Source organism: Physcomitrium patens, chromosome 21 (genome assembly GCF_059467195.1).
Source record: "Physcomitrium patens ecotype Gransden chromosome 21, ASM5946719v1, whole genome shotgun sequence".
NCBI lineage: Eukaryota > Viridiplantae > Streptophyta > Bryopsida > Funariales > Funariaceae > Physcomitrium > Physcomitrium patens.
In genome coordinates, this window is record NC_143430.1 from 1,174,634 (window position 1) to 1,201,791 (window position 27,158).

General features: G+C 33.7%; 4 non-coding genes across 4 annotated transcripts; 2 read left to right on the forward strand and 2 right to left on the reverse strand.

Annotated features, from left to right (window-relative positions):
- Positions 1–581: 581 nt before the first annotated feature.
- Positions 582–652, reverse strand: TRNAG-GCC (transfer RNA glycine (anticodon GCC)). The gene has a single exon. It is a non-coding gene; the product is annotated as a tRNA-Gly (tRNA).
- A 26-nt stretch (positions 653–678) lies between these two features.
- On the reverse strand, positions 679–750 carry TRNAD-GUC (transfer RNA aspartic acid (anticodon GUC)). The gene has a single exon. It is a non-coding gene; the product is annotated as a tRNA-Asp (tRNA).
- Positions 751–12,441: 11,691 nt separating this feature from the next.
- Positions 12,442–12,513, forward strand: TRNAD-GUC (transfer RNA aspartic acid (anticodon GUC)). Its single transcript has one exon. It is a non-coding gene; the product is annotated as a tRNA-Asp (tRNA).
- A 26-nt stretch (positions 12,514–12,539) lies between these two features.
- TRNAG-GCC (transfer RNA glycine (anticodon GCC)) lies at positions 12,540–12,610 on the forward strand. Its single transcript has one exon. It is a non-coding gene; the product is annotated as a tRNA-Gly (tRNA).
- The last annotated feature ends 14,548 nt before the right edge of the window (positions 12,611–27,158 follow it).

Below are 27,158 nucleotides of genomic sequence, written 5' to 3' on the forward strand. Positions count from 1 at the left end.
AATAAAATTTTATATTACGTCAAGAATACAAATTCAACAAATCTAATACTACGACATCAACATCAATTCTTTCAACAATTGTTGATGAATAATATGATTAAACCATTAAACTTTGGACATGGAAATTTAAATATTATTTGATCTACTTTAATTGCTACAATTATTATGGAGGAAAAACGTATATATTTTAGGAGCAATTTCAACATTGTTATGATGTTTGATTCATGTTGTTCTTATTGTTGCTTGCAAGTTTGGTCAAACAAGTATATTTTTTTACGTTGTTCTTGGATTTGTTTTAGAACCAAGATGATGAAAATGAGGGGGGTGGAAGATGTTTGTAATGTGAGGTGGATGTGTGGAAGAGTGAAGGGATATTATTGGAGATATGATTGGAGCTTGGGTGAGAAGACGAAGGAATGGGGTGAGGCGAGAGAAAGTGGTGTGGTGGAAAAGCGGGGTGACGAGAACTTGATGCGTGCGCGCCGTGGAGGTGGGTGGGCGAGGAGAAAGAAGGAGATGGAGAAGGAAAAAGGAGAAGGAAAAAGGAGATGGAAAAGAAGGGCGTGGATGAACAAAAGCAGTGCACCGGCCGGGAATCGAACCCGGGTCTGTACCGTGGCAGGGTACTATTCTACCACTAGACCACCGGTGCTAGCCTGTTAGCTGCGGTCGCCGCCGCGCCGCTGCCGGGGATCGAACCCGGGTCACCCGCGTGACAGGCGGGAATACTTACCACTATACTACAACGACTGCCGATCAGCGGACGACTCACGGCCCCTCCTGGGACCCGGATGAGCGAAGCCGTTTTCACACCACACATACCACAATGCGGTCTTCTTCTTCTTCTTCTTCTTCTTCTTCCCGCACCGACCCCACCCCCAGGTAGTAAGTAAGTATCCTCCTCGACTGCCGTGCAGCTACCTCACCACCACGCCGCACCACGCGGCCTCTCCTCACCTCACCTTACCTCCAGGCCACGGCCCCTTTCTTCGTTCATTCGTTCCCTCGTTCGTTCCTTCGTTCCTTCGTTCCTTCGTTTGTGCGGGCCATCTCCCACTCCATGCCGGGCTCCTCCACCATCTTCGTTTCATGCATCCTACTCCTCACCCCCCTTTTATCTACCAAATTTTATTATGCAATTTACTTATTTTTTTTAAATTTTTTTTATTGATATTTTTCAACATCAAGGATTGTTTTTGAATTCTTTAAACCCTTACCACTACTAATAAAATACATTTTTTTTTAAATTATTATTTTCGGTTTTTTATTTTCATGACATGGTATTCATCATTTTTTTTTAATATTGGATTAAATAATATAGAAGAATAATTCTATATTATAGGTGTAGTCTTTTTTCTTTATTATAGAACTAAATTATAAAATTTTATAATGTACATGTTACAAATTTATCCAAAACAATATTTAAGTAATTACAATTGCTTTAAGAAGGTCAACTTGAATTTTACAATATCAAAGTTTAGAAACAAAAATTACAATGGCGTCTTGTGACTTCTACAAATATATGTAATAATACAACCATTATTTGGTGTATGATCTATTTTATTTGCAATATATTTTCTATCAATTAAACTAAAAACTTTAAGATGTGTAATTTTAAATACAAAAATAATGCTTTTATTTTTCATAAAATAATTTTTATTACATTTTTTGTACCTATGCATAGAATAAATACATTTGATATACATGGATTGCAAAATGGTATTAAACTATAAATTTCTGTATCATAAGTTTTACAAAATTTGAGACGTTTTATAAATTCTATTTTTAAATAATTTTCTAAAATTCTAGTTGACATGCTTTTAAAAGTAAAATTTCCTAGAATTGAAAGTAGAATGTTAACTTGCCTAGATGTTGTTTCTTTCATAAAGAAGGTTATCATCTTGATTTTGATGGATGTCGTCGATGAAAAGCCTCCACCGCCTTTGATGCATTTGCAAGATTCTTTATTGGCTCCCATGTGCGTTCACTAATACCATATCCGCGCCAATGGACAAGATATTCTAATCTATTTCAGCGTCGCCTTGAATCTAAGACTTCTTCTATTTCAAACTCTTCATTATTGTCCACTTCTATAGGAGGAGGTGGAGTTTGTCATCTTCTTGGTATGTCCACTGTCTTGTATGGTTTAAGAAAAGACACGTGGAATACTAGATGGATTTTCATTGACTCTGGTAGATGTAAATGATATGTAACTGGATTGATTTGTGCAAAAATAGAAAATGGTCCCAGCCTTCAATAGTCCAACTTGTCACAAGGACGAGTGGTCTTGATATTGCGACGAAGTAGCCATACTTTATCACCCAAGACGAATGATGGTTGTTCCTTTCGATAGACATCTGCATTGGCCATTTGTTGTTCTTGAGCCTCTTTTAACTGCACCTTCATCGTTGCATGTAGCTCTCATAAATGAATTGCCAAATCTTTTGTAGTAGGATTATCAACTTTTGAAAAGTCAAAAGTATCAAGTCGTGGATGATAACCATAATTAGCAAAGAAAGGTGTTTGTTTTGTAGAAGAGTGTACCGTGTTATTGTAAGCATACTCTGCCAATGGCAAAAGAGTTGTCCAATCATCTTGTTGGTAATTAATGATACATCTTAAATATTGCTCCAAAACTTGATTAACACGCTCCATTTGTCCATCAGTTTGAGGATGGAAAGCCGAAGATAGTTTTATATCCACTTTAAGAATCTTGAAAAGAATTCGCCAAAATCTTGATATAAATTGAATTCCCCTATCTGATATAATATCCTTGGATAATCCATGATAGCGATAGATATTGTGAAGAAAGAGCTTAGCTGTTTCTTCACTTGTGATAGATTTTGTACATATTACAAAATGGGCCATCTTGGTAAAACGATCTACTTTCACAAATATAGAGTCATAAAAACCTGAGATTAGAAGATCTATGATAAAGTCCATAGAAATAGAAGACCATGATTGTTTTGGAATGGGTAATGGCTAAAGAAGTCCAATAGGTCGATGACAAGGAGTTTTCGATCTTGAGCAAACATTACATGATTGTACAAAATCTTTAACTGCCTTCCACATTTGAGGCCACCAAAAATCCCTAGATATCAACTCTAAAGTCTTATTATATCCAAAATGTCCTGCTGCTGGAAAGTCGTGATGAGCTTGAAGAACACGTAAACGTGCTTCTCTTTCTGGAATATATAGGCGTCCTTCGAAATAGAGTAGGTTGTTCTTGATTTCAAATTCAGATGGATCATGAGATTTAGAAGAATTGTTCTTAATATCATGAACAAGAGGGTTTGAAGACATACTTAACTAGACTTGCTTAAGAAAAGTTAAATCAATAGTCAATGTTGATTTTATTGCTCGAATAAGAAATTATTCCGGCTCCAAAAGAATCGTTCTTTATTGCTCAAAAGCTGCATCTGCTTCTTTTGGTACAAGATAAGAACGTCTAGACAAGGCATCGAACAAACCTTGTTGTTTTCCTGGCCGATAAGTGATGATGAACTCGAATCTTGATAAAGACATGCTCCAACGAGCTTGGCGAAGATTTAATACGCGTGTTGACATAAAATATTTGAGATTCTTGTGATCCGTATACACGGTGACTGGACTAGAAGTGCCTTCTAGATAATGATACCATTCTTGAAAAGAATCCACAATTGCAAGAAGTTCTTTGTCGTGGATCTCATAATTGATTGCTGCTGCTGAGAATTTTCTTGAATAAAAGGCTACTGGATGAAGTTTGTTATCTGTTCCCATTTGTGATAAAATCGCACCTAGAGCAAAGTCCGATGCATCTGTTTCCGTAAAGAATGCTTTGAAAAAATTAACACAATACAAGATTGGTGCATAAACAAACGATGTCTTCAAAGATTCAAAAGTAACTTTCGCTTCTTAATTCCATTGGAGTTTGTCTTTACAAGTCAAACGTGTAAGTGGAGCTGCAACTCGACAGAAGTCTTTGATGAAGATCCGATAGTAGTTGGCAAATTCCAAAAAACATTAGACATCTCTTATCGTTTTTGGGATCTTCCAGTCTATAATAGTTTGAACTTTTTTAGGATCCATCATAAGTCCATCATTTGAAATGATGTAACCAAAGAAATCGACTTGAGTAGTGTGGAATACTCACTTTTCTATCTTGGCATAGAGTCTTGCATCTCTTAATTTTTGTAATATATGACGAATATGAAGTTCATGTTCTTCTGGATTCTTAGAATAGATCAAGATGTCGTCTAGATAACAGACCTTAAATTCGTCCAAAAACTCTCAAAAAACATCATTCATTAGATGTTGAAAAGCTGCTGGTACATTTGTAAGTCCAAAAGGCATGATGTTGTATTCAAAATGCCCATACCTAGTTCGAAATGCAGTCTTCCATTCATCTCCTTCTTTGATGCGTACTAGATTGTATGCTCCCCGAAGATCTATTTTTGTATAGATCTTAGCTTGATTCAACTGATCAAGAACTCCAGATATTAAAGATAGTGGATACCTGTTTTTGATGGTAATCTTCTTGAGTCCTCGATAATCAACACACATCCGCAATGATCCATCTTTTTTCTTCACAAATAGAATTGGAGCTCCTGGCGGAGATTTAGAATGGCATATGAAATTCTTGGCTAGATTTTCTTCAATATACTCCTTGAGTTCAGCCAATTCATTTTGTGATAAACTGTAGATTGGTCCAAATGGCGGTTGTGCTCCTTCTTAAAGGTCAATTGAGCAATCATAGAGACGATGTTCCGGGAGTGTAGCCGCATTCTTTATTTCAAATACATCTTGAAATTCTTGATATTGGCTTGGAATGCCACTTGAAGTCTTTTCACCCGTAGAAACGGATGTGGCATAAATAATATATGGTGATTCTTTTATAGCAGCATGCAAGAAAGCTTTTGTACCTATAAATACGGGTTTAATTGAACTAGACTTATGACTCTCTACTTGATTAACTACATTGTTAGTTATACTTTTAAAGAAACTAAGAGTTCCAAAAATCCAATCTATTTAAGGGTTGTATTTTTCTAACCACGATAAACCTAAAATGACTAGATTAGACGAAGATCTAATGATATTAAATATTACAAAACTATTATGACCATTGATTATTACTTCTATAGGAAGGATTTCATGAGTAATATCTACGGAAGATAATAGACGACCTTCTATGACTTCTTCATCAACAGGTTTAGTTTTCTTTACTAAATATTATATGTCTTTTAGTAAATTCATCATCTAAAGAAAACGCTGAGGCTCATGAATCTAACAAGGCAGAGACTTTGTAATGTTTAGGTCCTAAAATAACATTTAATTTAAAACAAAGAGAGGGCTCTGAGGAGAGAATATGACCTTTACTAGATGTTGTGCAAGGTTCCAGCCGCACGGTCCCTATTGTAGCTGGACTAACTCGTTTTCCGACATATTATCTTCTTTTTCTTGATAAGATATAAGCATGTTAGAAGTTGCGGATTACCCTCTTCTAAAGTGATATTGTCATTAGTATTTTCTTTATTCTCAAGTCCTCTCTTCTATTTGTCTTGAGCGATATTAGACATCTTCTCTCTTCTAAGTGTTATTATGGCAAAACTTGTTGAAATGAAGATTGCAATGGCACAAATGCAAGAGCAAGTGAGGAAATTAATGCTTGCGATGGGTCAATCCAATTTACCACCACAAAGAGCAACAAGATTGGCAAGAAGTGAAGCTATAGAAATAGTTAGAGCTGCTTCAATATCTGCACCAAACCATATCCTTTCTCCTATAGTGAAACACCTTTCAAATGTTAGAGAACCAATAATTGCCCTACCCGAGAAGTTTGATGGCACCAGATCCAAGTTTTGGAGATTTATCAATCAAGTGCAACTTGTGATTGAACTTCAACCCCAAACCTATCCAACTCTAAGATCGCAAGTTAGATTCATTGGTACGCTTCTTTTAGGTTCAGCACTATCATGGTTTTCATCTTTTTTTGAATGACAAGATCCAATATTGCATAATCTTCAGGCTTTTTTATAGAGTTTTCATCCATATATAGAAAACATAATGCAATTCGTATTGCACTTAATAAAATCTACATTTCATGATAAGACAATCAATGAGTAACATTATATGCTTCAAAATTTTAACAACTTGTAACTGATACCAAGTGGAATAATGCTATAAAAGAAGACAATATGGCTGTCAAAGAAGATAATATGTCGAAAAACGAGTTTGTCCAGCTACAATAGGGACTGTGTGGCTGGAACCTTGCACAACATCTAGTAAAGGTCCTATTCTCTCCTCAGAGCCCTCTCCTTGTTTTACATTAAATGTTATTTTAGGACCTAAACATTACAAAGTCTCTGCCTTGTTAGATTCATGAGCCTCAGCGTGTTTTTTAGATGAAGAATTTACTAAAAGATATAGCATATCTTTAGTAAAGAAAACTAAACCTGTTCATGTAGAAGTCATAGATGGTCATCTATTGTCTTCTAGAGATATTACTCACGAAACCCTTCCTACAGAAGTAATAATCAATGGTCATAATAGTTTTGTAGTATTTAATATCATTAGATCTCCGTCTAATCCAGTCATTTTAGGTTTATCGTGGTTAGAAAAATACAACCCTTAAATAGATTGGATTTTTGGAACTCTTAGTTTCTTTAAAAGTATAACTAACAATGTAGTTAATCAAGTAGAGAGTCATAAGTCTAGTTCAATTAAACCCATATTTATAGGTACAAAAGCTTTCTTGCATGCTGCTATAAAAGAATCACCATATATTATTTATGCCACATCCGTTTCTACGGGTGAAAAGACTTCAAGTGGCATTCCAAGCCAATATCAAGAATTTCAAGATGTATTTGAAATAAAGAATGCGGCTACACTCCCGGAACATCGTCTCTATGATTGCTCAATTGACCTTTAAGAAGGAGCACAACCGCCATTTGGACCAATCTACAGTTTATCACAAAATGAATTGGCTGAACTCAAGGAGTATATTGAAGAAAATCTAGCCAAGAATTTCATATGCCATTCTAAATCTCCGCCAGGAGCTCCAATTCTATTTGTGAAGAAAAAAGATGGATCATTGCGGATGTGTGTTGATTATCGAGGACTCAAGAAGATTACCATCAAAAACAGGTATCCACTATCTTTAATATCTGGAGTTCTTGATCAGTTGAATCAAGCTAAGATCTATACAAAAATAGATCTTCGGGGAGCATACAATCTAGTACGCATCAAAGAAGGAGATGAATGGAAGACTGCATTTCGAACTAGGTATGGGCATTTTGAATACAACATCATGCCTTTTGGACTTACAAATGTACCAGCAGCTTTTCAACATCTAATGAATGATGTTTTTTGAGAGTTTTTGGACGAATTTAAGGTCTGTTATCTAGACGACATCTTGATCTATTCTAAGAATCCAGAAGAACATGAACTTCATATTCGTCATATATTACAAAAATTAAGAGATGCAAGACTCTATGCCAAGATAGAAAAGTGAGTATTCCACACTACTCAAGTCGATTTCTTTGGTTACATCATTTCAAATGATGGACTTATGATGGATCCTAAAAAAGTTCAAACTATTATAGACTGGAAGATCCCAAAAACGATAAGAGATGTCTAATGTTTTTTGGAATTTGCCAACTACTATCGGATCTTCATCAAAGACTTCTGTCGAGTTGCAGCTCCACTTACACGTTTGACTTGTAAAGACAAACTCCAATGGAATTAAGAAGCGAAAGTTACTTTTGAATCTTTGAAGACATCGTTTGTTTATGCACCAATCTTGTATTGTGTTAATTTTTTCAAAGCATTCTTTACGGAAACAGATGCATCGGACTTTGCTCTAGGTGCGATTTTATCACAAATGGGAACAGATAACAAACTTCATCCAGTAGCCTTTTATTCAAGAAAATTCTCAGCAGCAGCAATCAATTATGAGATCCACGACAAAGAACTTCTTGCAATTGTGGATTCTTTTCAAGAATGGTATCATTATCTAGAAGGCACTTCTAGTCCAGTCACCGTGTATACGGATCACAAGAATCTCAAATATTTTATGTCAACACGCGTATTAAATCTTCGCCAAGCTCGTTGGAGCATGTCTTTATCAAGATTCAAGTTCATCATCACTTATCGGCCAGGAAAACAACAAGGTTTGTTCGATGCCTTGTCTAGACGTTCTTATCTTGTACCAAAAGAAGCAGATGCAGCTTTTGAGCAATAAAGAATGGTTCTTTTGGAGCCGGAATAATTTCTTCTTCGAGCAATAAAATCAACATTGACTGTTGATTTAACTTTTCTTAAGCAAGTCTAGTTAAGTATGTCTTCAAACCCTCTTGTTCATGATATCAAGAACAATTCTTCTAAATCTCATGATCCATCTAAATTTGAATTCAAGAACAACCTACTCTATTTCGAAGGACGCCTATATATTCCAGAAAGAGAAGCACGTTTACGTGTTCTTCAAGCTCATCATGACTTCCCAGCAGCAGGACATTTTGGATATAATAAGACTTTAGAACTGATATCTAGGGATTTTTGGTGGCCTCAAATGTGGAAGGCAGTTAAAGATTTTGTACAATCATGTGATATTTACTCAAGATTGAAAACTCCTCGTCAACGACCTTTTGAACTTCTTCAGCCATTACCCATTCCAAAACAATCATGGTCTTCTATTTCTATGGACTTTATCATAGATCTTCCAATCTCAGGTTTTTATGACTCTATATTCGTGAAAGTAGATCGTTTTACCAAGATGGCCCATTTTGTAATATGTACAAAATCCATCACAAGTGAAGAAACAACTAAGCTCTTTCTTAACAATATCTATTGCTATCATGGATTATCCAAGGATATTATATCAAATAGGGGAACTCAATTTGTATCAAGATTTTGGCGGACTCTTTTCAAGATTCTTAAAGTGGATATAAAACTATCTTCGGCTTTCCATCCTCAAACTGATGGACAAATGGAGCGTGTTAATCAAGTTTTGGAGCAATATTTAAGATGTACCATTAATTACCAACAAGATGATTGGACAACTCTTTTGCCATTGGCAGAGTATGCTTACAATAACACGGTACACTCTTCTACAAAACAAACACCTTTCTTTGCTAATTATGGTTATCGTCCACGACTTGATACTTTTGACTTTTCAAAAGTTGATAATCCTACTACAAAAGATTTGGCAATTCATTTATGAGAGCTACATGCAACGATGAAGGTGCAGTTAAAAGAGGCTCAAGAACAACAAATGGCCAATGCGGATGTCTATTGAAAGGAACAACCATCATTCGTCTTGGGTGATAAAGTATGGCTACTTCATCGCATTATCAAGACCACTCGTCCTTGTGACAAGTTGGACTATTGAAGGCTGGGACCATTTTCTATTTCTGCACAAATCAATCCAGTTACATATCATTTACATCTACCGGAGTCAATGAAAATCCATCTAGTATTCCACGTGTCTCTTCTTAAACCATACAAGACAGTGGACATACCAAGAAGATGACAAACTCCACCTCCTCCTATAGAAGTGGACAATAATGAAGAGTTTGAAGTAGAAGAAGTCTTAGATTCAAGGCGACGCTGAAATAGATTAGAATATCTTGTCCATTGGCGCGGATATGGTATTAGTGAACGCACATGGGAGCCAATAAAGAATCTTACAAATGCATCAAAGGCGGTGGAGGCTTTTCATCGACGACATCCATCAAAATCAAGATGAAAACCTTCTTTATAAAAGAAACAACATCTAGGCAAGTTAACTTTCTACTTTCAATTCTTGTTCATAGCTTCGTTGTAATAGTGGCGCTCAGGAGATGGAGAACCAACAACCAGTGGATTCAACTCAAGAGCCTTCATTTGCTGACCTACCAGACGAGACGTTATGATTGTCACAACCTTCAAGACGACGCAATCGAGATGAAGATCTTCAAGAACGATATTTTTTTCCTCGAATAGATGGCGAGATACAACGCGTTTGGTATCACAATTTGGGAAGGGACTCCTGATGTTTGGTGATTGTGCTAGAAGTAGGAACAACTCCTGATGGTGTTCCAAATATTCTATTCGAAGGAAGTTACGAAGGCCTCAACAATGATCAAATAACTTGGTGGTCTTCCCGCCCTGGTATGGGACACTACCGATTTTTGAGAGGCCCTATCAATCATCTTCGAAGAGAACAGAGATCAGAGTATGTGGCGAATACAATTCGTCACATCATAGATTTTCTCAACATATGATGACCGCTCCTCATGGAACTCGTCCCTAGAAGGGGGGAGTAATGTCACGGCCATAATCATGTAAGCTAATAATTACATATAGAAATAGGTAGAAGTAAGTAAAAGTAGATAAAAGTAAATTAATTCTATAATATTTAATATGGAAGCTTCCTAGAAACTTCTTAGATGTTGCTTTGACTTCATAGGTGTCTTTAATTGACTTTTTGGATTAGAAACGTGGTCAACAAGTTGGCCATGTGCCACACATGTTGTTAGCTTGAAGATCAAGCTAACTATAAGGCCCACACATAGAAAAACTTGCCTTGTAAGTCAAGGAATGTGTCCTACAAAGTCAACACATATAGGAGGTCCTATAGAACATCGCCACGTAGCCCCTAGTTAGATAGTATATATAGAGACAAGAGGGAAGGCTTCTTCACTCTTGTCAACTCCTTTCTTGCTTCTAGTCTAGTTTCAAGAGTCTCTAGTTTTCTTGTCTTTTGGCATTAGCCATTCCAGTTTCTCTTTCAATATACATACTTATTTATTTATATTTTGTTATCTTTCTTTGAGTGAGGGTTCACTTGTCTGAATTACTTTTTCATCCAGTTCTTGTCCTTGACACTTATAAGTATTCATTTGACACTTATGAGGCTATTTCAGCATCAAATGCAATTTTGGAGGATACTAATATATGTCAAGCCATTGGAATTGGTTCTATTATGGTGGACATAGTTGGCCAAAAAAATATATGGCCTTTATAAAATGATGTTGTACAAAAGTCCAATTCTACAATCTTATTTAGTATTAGAGAAATTGATTCTCTAAAATTTAATGTTGAACTAGAATTCTTTTTTTGGTTTTTTGAATCCATCTCAATTTAATAACAGTTTAGTGCAATATATAGAAGATTCTTCTAATACAAGCTAAATCCTTTAATACAATGTTTAGTTTTGTTTTGTGTTGTAGATAATAAATGAAAACACCATCAATCAAAAAATAACTAGAATATTTAAATTAATGTCATAATCATACTTACAAAGGGTTCCAAAATAAAGAAAAAAAAAAGAATCCTATGTATAAAAATATAAAATATGAATGCTAATTGTATTCTAAAGTTTTATAAATTAAAATAGAAATTTTACTTTTAAAAGCATGTCAACTAAAATTTTAGAAAATTATTTAAAAATAGAATTTATAAAACTTCTCAAATTTTGTAAAACTTATGATACAAAAATTTATAGTTTAATACCATTTTGCAATCCATGTATATCAAATGTATTTATTCTATGCATAGGTACAAAAAATGTAATAAAAATTATTTTATGAAAAATAAAAGCATTATTTTTGTATTTAAAATTACACATCTTAAAGTTTTTAGTTTAATTGATAGAAAATATATTGCAAATAAAATAGATCATACACCAAATAATGGTTGTATTATTACATATATTTGTAGAAGTCACAAGACGCCATTGTAATTTTTGTTTCTAAACTTTGATATTGTAAAATTCAAGTTGACCTTCTTAAAGCAATTGTAATTACTTAAATATTGTTTTGGATAAATTTGTAACATGTACATTATAAAATTTTATAATTTAGTTCTATAATAAAGAAAAAAGACTACACCTATAATATAGAATTATTCTTCTATATTATTTAATCCAATATTAAAAAAAAATGATGAATACCATGTCATGAAAATAAAAAACCGAAAATAATAATTTAAAAAAAAATGTATTTTATTAGTAGTGGTAAGGGTTTAAAGAATTCAAAAACAATCCTTGATGTTGAAAAATATCAATAAAAAAAATTTAAAAAAAATAAGTAAATTGCATAATAAAATTTGGTAGATAAAAGGGGGGTGAGGAGTAGGATGCATGAAACGAAGATGGTGGAGGAGCCCGGCATGGAGTGGGAGATGGCCCGCACAAACGAAGGAACGAAGGAACGAAGGAACGAACGAGGGAACGAATGAACGAAGAAAGGGGCCGTGGCCTGGAGGTAAGGTGAGGTGAGGAGAGGCCGCGTGGTGCGGCGTGGTGGTGAGGTAGCTGCACGGCAGTCGAGGAGGATACTTACTTACTACCTGGGGGTGGGGTCGGTGCGGGAAGAAGAAGAAGAAGAAGAAGAAGAAGAAGACCGCATTGTGGTATGTGTGGTGTGAAAACGGCTTCGCTCATCCGGGTCCCAGGAGGGGCCGTGAGTCGTCCGCTGATCGGCAGTCGTTGTAGTATAGTGGTAAGTATTCCCGCCTGTCACGCGGGTGACCCGGGTTCGATCCCCGGCAGCGGCGCGGCGGCGACCGCAGCTAACAGGCTAGCACCGGTGGTCTAGTGGTAGAATAGTACCCTGCCACGGTACAGACCCGGGTTCGATTCCCGGCCGGTGCACTGCTTTTGTTCATCCACGCCCTTCTTTTCCATCTCCTTTTTCCTTCTCCTTTTTCCTTCTCCATCTCCTTCTTTCTCCTCGCCCACCCACCTCCACGGCGCGCACGCATCAAGTTCTCGTCACCCCGCTTTTCCACCACACCACTTTCTCTCGCCTCACCCCATTCCTTCGTCTTCTCACCCAAGCTCCAATCATATCTCCAATAATATCCCTTCACTCTTCCACACATCCACCTCACATTACAAACATCTTCCACCCCCCTCATTTTCATCATCTTGGTTCTAAAACAAATCCAAGAACAACGTAAAAAAATATACTTGTTTGACCAAACTTGCAAGCAACAATAAGAACAACATGAATCAAACATCATAACAATGTTGAAATTGCTCCTAAAATATATACGTTTTTCCTCCATAATAATTGTAGCAATTAAAGTAGATCAAATAATATTTAAATTTCCATGTCCAAAGTTTAATGGTTTAATCATATTATTCATCAACAATTGTTGAAAGAATTGATGTTGATGTCGTAGTATTAGATTTGTTGAATTTGTATTCTTGACGTAATATAAAATTTTATTAAATTCTTGCAAATATAATTTTCTATTGCTTTTCCATAAATCTTTTTAATAATAATGTGGCAACCAATAGTATAAAATTAAATACTCCTATAAATAGAAATATTTTACTTATTTGCAAAATTAGAGAGGGAAATACCTTTAACAATTGGCAATCCATTTTATTAGTTGAGACATCATTACATTCATGACAAGATACTTTAAAACAAAATTAAAAATTAAAAATTAAAATAAAAATAAAAAATCAATATCAAAGAAGGTTTCATCCATTAAAATACAAGATACATGATAAATTTGTGACTTCAAAAAGTATAAATTAGATTATTTCTATTAGCTATTTTTTTAAAAAATAAATAAATCAAATACATATATTAAAATAATATATAAAATTAGGCTTGTATAACCAATTTATTAGGATAACCAAAATTATTCTTTATAAGTATAGAAGAATAAGAAACAAAGCAAAGGTTCATAGACATATTTAATTATCTAGATAAGAATAGTTAGGTATCAAGGACATGAATCTCAAAGAAAGAAATCCTCAATACACTCTTGCGACATTGAAAAGAACTAAAAAGCCACTCAAAGATGATATATTATTGAACTAGAATGACAATTGTCAAAAACAAGGACATTAGAAAGTCTTGAAACAAGACTAAGGACTAGAAAGATGTTGACAAGAGTGATGAAGGCTTCACTCTTACCTCCATATATACTCTTAACTAGGAGCTACATAGCGATGTCCTGTAAGACCTCCAAAACATGTTAACTTTGCAAGACACGTATCTTAACTTGTAAGGCAAGTTTCCTATATGTGCGCCACATAATTAGCGTGCTCCGCAAGCTATTAACATGTGGTTAACTTATTGACCAAGTTTTTAGCCTATCAATCAACTACAAAATACATATTAAATCAAAGCAACATCTATAAAGCTTTTAAGAAGCTTCTTTAGAAGGTATTATGAAATTAATCCATTTTTATCTACTTTTACCTACTTCTCTCAATCATATAAGTATTTATTAGAATACATATGTATATCCGTGACATTACTCGCATTGTAGGAACAAGTTCTATGAAAAGCGATCTTCATATGTTGAAAAAATCCAAGATGCGGTAAATTATATTTGCTCCATACTCTGATCTTTGTTCTCTTTGAAGATGGTTGATAGGTCTTTTCAACCATCCATAGTATCCTATACTATGATGAGAAGACCACCCTCTTATTTGGTTGTTACTGAGGCCTTTGTAACTTCCTTCAAATACAACATTTGGAACACTGTCAAGAGTTGTTCCTACCTCTAATAAAATCACCAAACATCAAGAGTCTCTTTCAAGGTTGTGATACCAAATACGTTATATCTCACCATCTATTTGAGGAAGGATATATCATTCTTGAAGATCTTCATTTCAATTTTGTCGTCTAGAAGATTGTGACAATTGCAATGTCTTGTTTGATAAGTCCGCAAATAAAAGCTCTTGAGTTGAATCTATTGGCTATTGGTTTTCCGTTTCTTTAGTGTCACAAATACATAGAAGCTACAAAGAGGGATAGAAGGTAGAGTATTATCTTTCTTTGATCTTGTCTCTTTTATAGCAAAGATTTGCTATTCTTTAACTTGGTTTTGATTGATGGAACAATCATAAGGACAATGCTCTGGAAGAATATCTACATTATTTTTTAAAGAAATATCTTAGAAATGTTGATATTGGCTAGGGATATTACTTCATGTCTTCTCACTATCAAAAATAGGCATGGTATATAAAACAAAAGAAATTCCTTTTTTTTGCAACATGTGTAAAAGCTCTGGCACCTATTAATAAAGATTTGGTTCTATTAAACTTATGTATTTTTACTTGACTAATGGGATTTTGGATTAAACTATCAAAAAAATTAAGGTTACAAAAAGTCTAATCTATTTGAGGATTATATTATTCTAACCAAGATAATCCTAAAATAATCAATTTAAACAAAGTTCTTATTATATTAAATATTACTATGCTATTACGATCTTTAATTGGTACATCTAATGAAAGAGTGTCATATGTAACATCTCCAAAAAATAGCAAACAATCATCTATCACTTTCTACATGTATAAGATTAGTTCTTTTAACTAATGATATTTCTTATTTTTTGATAAAATCTTTGTTTATAAAATAGGCTGATGCTCTTGAATCTAATAAAGCTAAGAATTTGTGATTTTTCGGTCCTAAATAAATTTCTATTACAAAATAAGGTGAGAGATCTTATGAGAGAATAGGACCTTTAGTAGGAGTTATACAAGATTCCAGTTGAACAATCTCTATTGTAGTTGAAAAAACTTGTTTTTTGATATATTGACTTCTTTGGAAACCATGCTTCTCATTTTGTCGTTGCATTGTTTCTTTGGAAAATATTGAGAAGTATATTGAGCTTCTCCATAATATAAGCCTAAATCCTTTTTTCATTGTCAAATATTTTCTACTTTGTGAGGGATTTAAAGTGTACTTAAGCCTTCTAAGATTCCCTTAGAAGGCTCTAGAAGATTCTTAGAATATTCTTGTAGATTCTAAGAAATTACTTGAGAAGCTTCCTAGCTCTTGGGTAGTTGCTCGAGAAGCTTGACAGTTCTTGAGAAGCTTCTTGATGCGCTTCCTTAGAACCATAGGCCTGTAGTATATATAGGAGTCGAGGCTGAAGAGTTCTTCAGTCTCGACAACACATCTCTTGGAGTTCTAGTTCACCTTTCTGGTGTTGTTCTTATACTCATCTGTTTAATCTAGTTCTGTCACTTCTTCTTGAACTTCTTATTAGATTTCAAGTCTGTATTTTGTGTCCGTGACAATTACTTATGTATTTTCTTGATATTACTTTCCTTCTAGAGAAAAGTTCTTAAAGGAGTAGTAACGAGGTAGAGAGTATTTGCCTTAATATAGCATTGGACTTCTAGCTATTACTAAATACTCAACCTATACGCTAGATAAAAAACATACCAAGTCTATATATGTTTTTTTTTATAGGAGCAATTACATCAATATATTAGTCTTAAGTATCAAAGATCACAAAACATGATATAAAAATAATATAAAATATTTATCTATCTTTAAGATAAATTCTTCTCAAACTTCAATTGTTCATTTTTCACAATTCCACTATTTAAAAAAAATCTAATTTTACATAAAATATTGATGTATTTTTAATAATTATCACAACAAATTTTAACCATAAATTTGTTATGGATCTTGAAATATCATGAAAATCCTAACTATAGCTTTAAATCCTTGCTTACATACACATATGTGCAAATTTTTTCATATCTCACATATTAAATGTTCAAATAATATTATTTTTTTTATATATAGCTTATGAACTTTATAGTTTATACTTTTGGAAATTTTTCATCTGAAAACACTTGATATGGCTCTTAGCATTACTATCAATAAAATGACTTACTTACTGTCTTTGAATTACATGTATTGTCTTCAATGCTCTATAACTTCTGCCTATAAACTCCAAATCCAAAAATTTCTTTTCAGAAGATGTAGATCATAAAATCACCTTTGCAATTATACCTCTTGATCTCTAGAATCTATCATAAAACTCCTCATATCCTCAAAACAACAACAATATGTCTTAAACATCACTTTAACTTTAAACAACTATAACTTCATCACCCTTAATCCAAGTCCTCCAAAAGTTGTAGACAAATTGTAGTTCAAACCCTTAATCTTACAAATCTTGGTTTTGATTCTCAAATTTTTCTTTTGAGGTTGCCAAAACCTTTGTTATGGATATGTACAGCTTGCTGAATGTCCATTGGACATGGCCTTCTACTAATAGGAATAAAGATCTTTACCTTTTGCCTTCATTTGACTATGCCTTGATTTCATTCCTCTCTATGAGCCTTCTAGTAGTTTAAATTTTCATCCTTAGGTTCAATCTTCTCTTAAAGCTCTATATTAAACATTTAAATATTATATAATTTAAATATTATAATAAAAATAGATAATATTCAAAATAAAGTTTTATATATCCACTTTCTTTAAATTAATTTATTAACCATTCTAATACATATCAAGAATTATGAACATAAAATATGTTTTAACTAATTTTTACATATTATAAGTATTTATAATATGACATTAGGTTTCAAATGTTGAAAAAATCTAACAAGCAGTAAATTATATTTGTCACATACTTTGATCTTTGTTCTCTTTGAAGATAGTTGATAGGTCCTCTTAGCCATCAAAAGTCTTTCACACTAAGACAAGAAGACCACCCTCTTATTTGGTTGTTATTGAGGTCTTTATAACTTTGTTCAAATAAAATATTTGAAACACTTTTAGGAGTTGTTCCTATCTCTAATAAGTTCATCAAACATTAGGAGTCTCTTCTAAGGTCGTGATAACAAATACATTGTATCTTATCATCTATTTGTCAAAAGATATGTCGTTCTTGAAGATCTTCATCTCAATTTTTTTTGTCTAGAAGGTTGTAACAATTGCAATGTCTTATTTAACAAGTCTGCAAATAAAAGCTCTTGAGTTGAATCTATTGGCTATTGGATCTCCATCTCTTTAGCATCACAAATATATAGAAGCTACAAAGAAAGATAGAAGGTATAGTATTATCTTTCTTTGATCTTGTTTCTTTTATAGCAAAGATTTGTTAATCTTCATCCTTGTTTTGAGGGATGTTATCAATAAAAAGCTTCAACTCTCTTTGCTGCATTTGTAAGATTCTTTATTAGCTTTCCTATGTATTCATTGATATCATATCCATGCCAATGAATAAGATATTCCAACCTATTTTGGCACCACCTTAAATCTTAGACTTCTTCCACCTCAAATTTTTTATTATTATCCACATCTATAAGAGGAGGTGGCATTTGTCTTCTTTTTGAAATCTTTACTGTCTTATATGGCTAAAAAAGAGATAAGTGAAAATACAGGGTGGATTTTTATAGACTTTAGTAGATATAATTTATAAATAATATGATTGATTTTTTTATTGATAAAAAAAGGTCCAAGCCTTTGATAGTCCAACTTATCATAAAGATGAGTATTCTTCATATTGTATCAAAATACTTAAATCTTATCACCTACGTTGAATTATGATTGTTCTTTATGATAGGCATGTATATTAATCTCTATTATTTTTTAATTGTGCCTACATTATTGTATGTATCTCTAACAAATAATTTGTAAAATCTTTTGTTGCAATATTATCAACTTTTAAAAAGTGAAAAGTATCAAGTTGTAGATGATAACCATAATTGATAAAAAAAATTATTTCTTGAATGGAAGAATGTATCAAATTATTATACACAAATTTTAGCATTGGCAAAAAAATTGTCCTATCATCTTAATGATAGTTGATGTGTTGCTCGCTTATTTATTTGTCTTTATTATGTTCTTGTCTTTGAGAGATTGACAAGAGTACACTTATAATATTAGAGCTTTGTCTAATCTTGACTAAGAGTGGATTACTTCTTTTTCTTGATAAGACGTAAGCATATTAGAAGTTGCGGATTACCCTCTTCTAAATTGATATTTTCCTTAATATTTTCTTTTTTCTCAAGTCTTTTCTTTTATTTGTCTTAAGCCATATTAGACATCTCCTATTTTCTAAGTGTTATTATGGCAAAACTTGTTGAAATGAAGAATGCAATGGTACAAATGCAAGAGCAATTGAAGGAGTTAATGCTTGTAATGTATCAATTCAGTTTACCACCTCAAGGATCAACAAGTTTGGCAAGAAGTGAAGATAAAGAAATGATTGAAGCTGCTTCAACATCTGCACCAAATCATGTCTCTTCTCCTATGGTGGAACGCCCTTCTTGTATTAGAGAACCAAAAATTGTCCTATCTAAGAAGTTTAATGGCACCAGACCAAAGTTTAGAAGATTTATTAATCTAGTACAACTTGTGATTGAACTTCAATTCCAAAGCTATCCAATTCCAAGATTGCAAGTTAGATTCATTAGTACACTTCTTTGAGATTCAGCATTATCATATTTTTCATCTTTTTTTGAACGACGAGATCCAATATTGGATAATCTAGAGACTTTTGTTGCGGAGTTTTGATCCACGTATGGAGAACATGATACAATTCGTATTGCAACCAATAAGATCCATATTTTACGACAAGGCAATTGATCAATAACGTTGTATGCTTCACAATTTTGACAACTTGTAACTGACTTCAAGTGGGATGATGTTGCACTTCTAAGCCAATTTTTCTATAGATTATAATATGAGGTAAAAAAATTAATGCTCAACTTATTTGATCTTCAAACATTGAGTCAAGCAATTGACTTCGCTATGAAGTGCTACAATCGCCTTTTTAAATTTCGATCTAAGAACCGTTGTCGTGTTGTAACACGAGTATACTGTGAAAATATAAAGGAAGAGGACTTTTATTAATGTTCAGTTATCTCAAATATTGGGAGTAACGACCAATTCCAGTACAAATACTGAGAGGCTAGGTTCAGTCACCTCATTACAATCAGCCGGGGCATGCTGAAATGCTCCGTTCGATTCCAATAACAAGAGTCAACAGAAAGGAAAACAACCAATTCACACGATGGGTGAGCCTGGTTCGAAGAGCCAATTGGATCCAATTTCAAGAATCCAATCTAGGTCCTCTTACCCAATATGAGACCTGATTTGGTCGATCAACCCAATGCAGTCTAATTACGGGAAATCCAGGTCTTACTACGGACCTCAACTAATCTGACTCGAAGGACGAATTTGATCCAATTACAGGAACATCCGGATCTTACTACTGGACTCTTATCCAATATGAGACCTGAATTGGTCGGGCGACTCAATGTGGTCCCGATTACGGAGTTTCGATTCTGTTTCAGGCTGTCCTGTTCTCTGTGCCGTTTCAGAGAACGTTGTTTTTCGGTAAAAGGATCTATTAAAGGTAAAAATGGAGGAGAAAGCTCTGACGGCGAGAGCCAATTCCGGATCCAAGATGGAAGATTGAAGAAATTTAGAGGCTAGGGTTTGAAAGAATGGAGAATTAGGATTAAAAGAGAGGAAGGTTAAGAAATAGGGGGGTTTTTTTTTTTTCAGATCAAGGTTTTTGGATCGAAGAGCTAGCTTCGAGCTCTTTTTAAGGTCTATAGTTTGGTTTCATTAGGGTTTGTGAGGGGGTTTTTTTTCAGATCGGGTTTTTTGGATCAAAGAGCTAGCTTCAAGCTCTTTTCAAGGTCACTAGGTTGGTTTCATTAGGATTTGTGACGGGAGAGCAATCGCTGCTCAAAGTCAGCGTTTATTTTGGTGTTTCGGATTTTATATAAAACATTGATGATTTGCATTCTCAATCGGTTTGTGTAAGTCGTGTAGCATCTATGGGTCAAAATTTGGTATTGTTTGGATAGTTGGGTGTGCTAAGTGTATACAAAAATTTGTGTTAATCTAACGATGCAATCAGGAGATATCTGGGTTTTAGTACAAAGGGTTGTCGGAAGTTGGCAGTCTAGGGTTGGATAGGATTTCTGTGATATCTGAAGATCTACTGGTTGGATCGACGTAAGTTTTGGCTTGGTAATAGAAGATTTGGAGATCAAGCGGCTATTCAATTTTGAGCTAGAGTTAACGGTTGACAAAGGAGAAATCACTTCTCGAGTTTCTACATCAAATTTCAAGGTTGCGGCCAAGTGTCATCAGTGCGGGTTTTGGGCGTTTTCTTGTAATCTGTAAGTTGAGTTGGGCTGGAATTTTCTGAGCATATAGAAGGCTTATACAAGTATTTGGGTGCAAAATTTCACACTAAATGGACGGTTGGATCAAAAGTTACAGCTTGTCAAAGCTCACTGGCTAGGATTAGGGCTTGTTAAGAAAAACAAAAACAACTTGATTATAAAAGAAATAAAGCAATTGGAATATTGTATGGTTAAAATGACTATGAGGAGTGTTTTTAAATACTTGGAAATTGATATTTCAATTATATTCTTCATACATGGATAAAATCTATTAGGGTTTCTTTATTATTTGTAAAAACAACTATACCTTCCACAGCCAGATACCCAGTGTATTCCCGAACAAGACAACACAAAATACGACACCATACAAGTGGACCTCAACGTAACTATAATTCAATAGCAACACCAACATCTCTTCAACACATACATTCGGAAGTAGAGGATATGTAAATTGATGCAGTACGTTTCAAACTCCTTATTGAGCAAGAAAAGACTCATCATCATCAGAGAAGATTGTACTTATATTGTGGAGAATCTAAGCACACTGCTCAATATTGCCTAAAGAAGCGACGCAACTATGAAATGAAGAGTACAGCGATCAAAGGAGATAGTATGTCAAAAAATGAATTTATCCAGCTCCAATCGGGACTATGCGGCTGAAACCTTGTACAACACCTAGTGAAGGTCCTATTATCTCTTGAGAATCCTCTTCATTTTTTCCGATAAATGTTATTCTAGGACCTAAACATCTCAAAGCCTCTGCTTTGCTAGATTCAGGAGCCTCAGCATGTTTCTTAAATGAAAAATTTGCTAAAAGACATAGCATTTTTTTAATAAAGAAAACTAAACCTATTCATGTAGAAGTCATAGATGGTCGTCCGTTGTCTTTAGGAGATGTTACTCATAAAATCCTTCCTATAGAAATAACAACTAATGGTCATAGTAGTTTTGTAATATTTAATATCATTAGATCTCCTTGTAATCTAGTCATTTTAGGTTTATCATGGCTAAAAAAATATAATACTAAAATAAATTGGACTTCTCATAGTCTTGACTTTTTTGAAAGTATAATTAAGAGCATAGTTAATCAAGTAGAAAGTCATAAGTCTAGTATAATTAAACCTATATTTATAGATGTAAGAGCTTTCTTGCATGTTACAAAAGAAGGATCACCTTGTGTCATTTATGCCACACTTCTTTCTATTGGTGGAAAGACTTCAAGTGGCATTTCAAGCCAATATCAAGATTTTCAAGATGTATTTGAGAAGAAGAATGCGGATTTTCTTCCGCACTATCGTTCCTATGATTGTTCAATTGACCTTCAAGAAGGAGTACAATCGCCATTTGGACCAATCTACAATTTAATTCAAAATGAATTGGTTGAATTTAAGAAGTATATTGAAGAGAATTTGGCCAAGAACTTCATACACCATTCCAAATCTCTAGTAAGAGCTCCAATTTTATTTGTAAAGAAAAAAACGGAACTTTGCGGATGTGTGTCCATTGTTGAGGACTCAACAAAATCACTATCAAAAATAGGCATCCGCCACCTTTCATATCTGGACTCTTTGATCAGTTGAATCAAGCTAAGATCTATACAAAAATAGATCTACAGGGAGCATACAATCTGGTACACATCAAAACAAGAGATGAATGGAAGATTGCGTTTCGAACAACGTATAGACATTTTGAATACAACGTCATACCTTTTGGACTTACAAATGTACCAGCAGTATTCCAACATCTAATGAACGATGTCTTTCGGGAGTTTTTAGATGATTTTATTATCTGTTACCTAGACAATATCTTAATTTATTCTAAGAACATAAAAGAACATGAACTTCATATTTGTCATGTATTATAAAAACTAAGAGATACACGACTCTATGCCAAGATAGAAAAGTGTGTATTTGACACTGTTCAATTTGACTTCTTAGAATACATCATTTCAAATGATGGACTTATGATGGATCCTAAGAAACTTTAAACTATTATAGATTGGAAGATTCCAAAAATGGTAAGAGATGTCTAATGCTTTTTGAAATTTACCAACTACTATCGGATCTTCATCAAAGACTTCTCTAAAATTGTAGCTCCACTTACACATTTGACTTGCAAAGACAAACTTCAATGGAAGCAAGAAGCGAAAGTAGCATTTGAAGCTTTGAAAACAACCTTTGTTTCTGCACCAATCTTGTATTGCGTCGATTTTTCTAAGCTATTTTTTATGGAAAAAGATGCATCAGACTTTGCTTAAGGTGCTATATTATCAAAAATGGGAACTAATGTTAAATTTCACCCAATAGCTTTTTATTCCAAAAACATTTTAGCTTCTGAGATCAATTACGAGATCTATGACAAAGAACTTCTTCCAATCGCGGATTCATTTCAAGAATGGCACCATTATCTAGAAGGTACTTCTAACCAATTATAGTGTATACGGATCACAAGAATTTTGAATATTTTGTGTCAGTACGTATTTTGAATCATCGCCAAGCCTGTTGGAGTATGACTTTGTCAAGATTCAAATTTAAGATCACTTATCGACCAGAAAAATATCAAGGTTTGTCACATGCACTCTCTAGACGATCTTATCTTATACCAAAGAAAGGAGATGCTGCTTTTGATCAACAATAGATTTTTCTCTTGAGGCCAAAGCATCTTCATCTTTGAGCAATAAAATCAGCACTAACTGCTGATTCAACTTTTATTAAGCAAGTTCAATCAAGTATGTCTTCTGATCCTCTTATTCGTGATATTAAGGAAAATCCTTCAAAGTCTCATGATACTTTTAAGTTTGAATTCAAGAAGAATCTACTATATTTTGAGAGATGTCTATATATTCTAGAAGGTGAAGCTTGATTACATGTTCTTCAAGCTTGTCATGATTTTTCAACAACAAGACATTTTAGGTACAATAAAACTTTGGAACTAATATCTAGAGACTTTTGATGGCTCCAAATGTGGGAAGCAGTCAAAGATTTTGTACAATCTTGTGATGTTTGCTCAAGATCAAAAACTCCTTATCATCGACCTTACGGATTTCTTCAACCATTATCCATTCCAGAACAATTATGGTCTTCTATTTCTATGGATTTTATCACGGATCATCCAATCTCAAGTTTATATGACTTTATATTCGTGATAGTAGATCGTTTTACGAAGATGGCACATTTTGTATCATGTACATAATCTATCACAGGTGAAGAAATAACTGAGCTCTTTCTTGATAATATCTATCGCTATCATGGATTATCCAAGGATATTATATTAGATAGGAGAACTCAATTTGTATCAAGATTTTGGAGGCTCTTTTTAAGATTCTAAAAGTAGATTTAAAACTATCAACGACATTCCATCCTCAAACTGATGGACAAATGGAGCATGTTAATTAAGTTTTAGAGAAGTATTTAAGATGTACCATTAACTATCAACAAGATGATTGGACAACTCTTTTTCCATTGGCAGTGTTTGCTTACAATAACATTGTACATTCTTCTACAAAACAAACACCTTTCTTTGCCAATTATGATTATCATCTATGACTTCATACTTTTGACTTTTCAAAAGTTGATAATCTTGGTGCGAAAGATTTGGCAATTCATTTATTAGAGCTACATGCAGCGATAAAGGCGTAGTTAAAAGAAGCTCAAGAACAATAAAAGGTCAATATGGATGTCTATCGAAAGGAACAACTACCATCCTACATGGATTATAAGGTATGGTTACTTCGTCGCAATATCAAGACCACTCATTCTTGTAATAAGTTGGACTATCGAAGGCTTGGACCATTTCCTATTTCTGTACAAATCAATCCTGTTGCATATCATTTACACCTACTAGAGTCAATGAAAATTCATCCAGTATTCCACATATCTCTTCTTGAACTGTAGAAGAATGTGGACATACCAAGAAGAAGACAAGCTCTACCTCCTCCTATAGAAGTAGACAATAAAGAAGAGTTTGAAGTGGAAGAAGTCTTAGATTCAAGGCGTCACTGGAAGAAATTGAAATATCTTGTCTATTGGCATGGAAATGATATTAATGAGTGTACATGGGAGCCAGTAAAGAATCTTGTAAATGCAACAAAGGTGGTGGAGGCTTTTTATCGATGACATCCATTAAAATCAAGATGAAAACCTTAATTATAAAAGAAATAAAATCTAAGCAAGATAACATTCTACTTTCAATCCTTGTTTGTAGCTTCTTTGTAGTTGTGACGCTGAGGAGATGGAAAACCAATAACCAGTAGATTTGACTCAATAGCCTTCGTTTACTGATTTGTCAGATGAGACATTATGATTGTCACAACCTTCAAGACGATGCAATTGAGATAAAGATCTTTAAAAATGACATGTTCTTCCTCAAATACATGGCGAGATACAATGCGTTTGATATGACGACCTTTGAAGAGACTCCCGATGTTTAGTAATAATACTAGAAGAAGGAACAACTCCTGATGGTGTTCCAAATATTTTATTCAAAGAAAGTTATGAAGGCCTCAACAATGATCAAATAAGTAGGTGGTCTTTCCGCCTTAGTATAAAACACTACCGACTGTTGAGAGGCTCTATCAATGATTTTTGAAGAGAACAAAGAACAGAGTATATAGCGAATATAATTTTTCGCATCATAGATTTCTTCAACATCTGATGATCGCTCTTCGTGGAACTTATTCCTAGAAAGGGAGATTATATCATAGATATATGTATGTAAATCAGTAATTATATGTATAAATAGGTAAAAATAAGTAAAAATAGATAAAAATAAGTTAATTCTATAGTATTTAATATAGATGCTTCCTAAAATCTTCATAGATGCTACTTTGACTTTATGGATATCTTTAATTGACTTTTTGGGATTAGAAACATGGTCAACAAGTTGGCCATGTACGACACATGTTGTTAGTTTGAAGATCAAGCTAACTATGTGGCTCACACATAGAAAAACTTGCCTTGTAAGTTAAGGCATGTGTCCTACAAAGTCAACACAAATTAGAGGTCCTATAGAACGTTGCCATGTAGCCCCTAGTAAGATAGTATATATAGAGACAAGAGTGAAGCCTTCTTCTTTCTTGTCAACTCTTTTTTTGCTTCCAATCTAGTTTCAAGGATCTTTAATTTTCTTGACTTTTGGCAATAGCCAGTCGAGTTTATTTTTTAATATACATATCAAGTTATTTCTATTTTATCATCTTTCTTTGAAAAAAGTCTCACTTGTTTATTTGTCTTTATTATATACTTGTCTTTGAGAGGAATGAGTCTTTTCTTGCTCAATAAGAAGTTTGAAATGTACCACATTAATTTACATATTATCTACTTCCAAAAGTATATGTTGAAGAGGCATTGGTGTTGCTATTTAATTAAAGAAACATTGAAGCCCACTTGTTTGACTTTCAAATCAAAATTTAAAAAGTCAATTATCACTCTTCACAACAAAGTTAATCACTTGACTTAATGTTTGAGGATCAGATAAGTTAAGCATCAATTTCTTTACCTCATATTTTAATCTATAAAAAAATTAGCTAATAAGTGCAGCATCATCCTACTTGATATCAGTTGCAAGTTGTCAAAATTGTGTAGCATATAATATTACAAACTGATAGTCTTGTCGCAAAATACATATCTTATTGGTTGCAACACAAGTTGCATCATGTTCTTTATAAATGGATCAAAACTTTGTCAAGAGAGCCTCTAAATTATCAAGTATTGGATCTCGTCATTGAAGAAAAGATAAAAACCATAATAATACTGAACCTGAAAGAAGTGTATCAATAAATCTAACTTGTGATCCTAGAGTTGGATAGCTTTGGAGTTGAAGTTCATTCACAAGTTGTATTTGATTGATAAATCTTCAAAACTTTGATCTTGTACCATCAAACTTCTCAAGCAAGGCAATACTTGGTTCTCTAGTATAGAAAGGATGTTCCACTGTAGGAAAAGGGACATGATTTGGTAAAAATATTGAAGTAGCTCCAATCATATCTATATCTTTACTTCTTATTATTCTTGTGTCTTCTTGTGGTGGTAAATTAAATTGATGCATTACAAGTACTACCCCCTCAATTGCTCTTGCATTTGTACCATTATATTCTTCATTTTAATAAGCTCTAACAAGATAATACTTTAAAAAAAATATCTAAGTATTTTCAAGTAATATAAAAGAGAGAATTGAACATCAAAGAAGATACTAAAAACAATAGCAGTTTAAAAGAAGGTAATCTATAACTTCTAATATGCTTATGACTTGTCAAAGAAAAGAGATAATCCACTCTTAA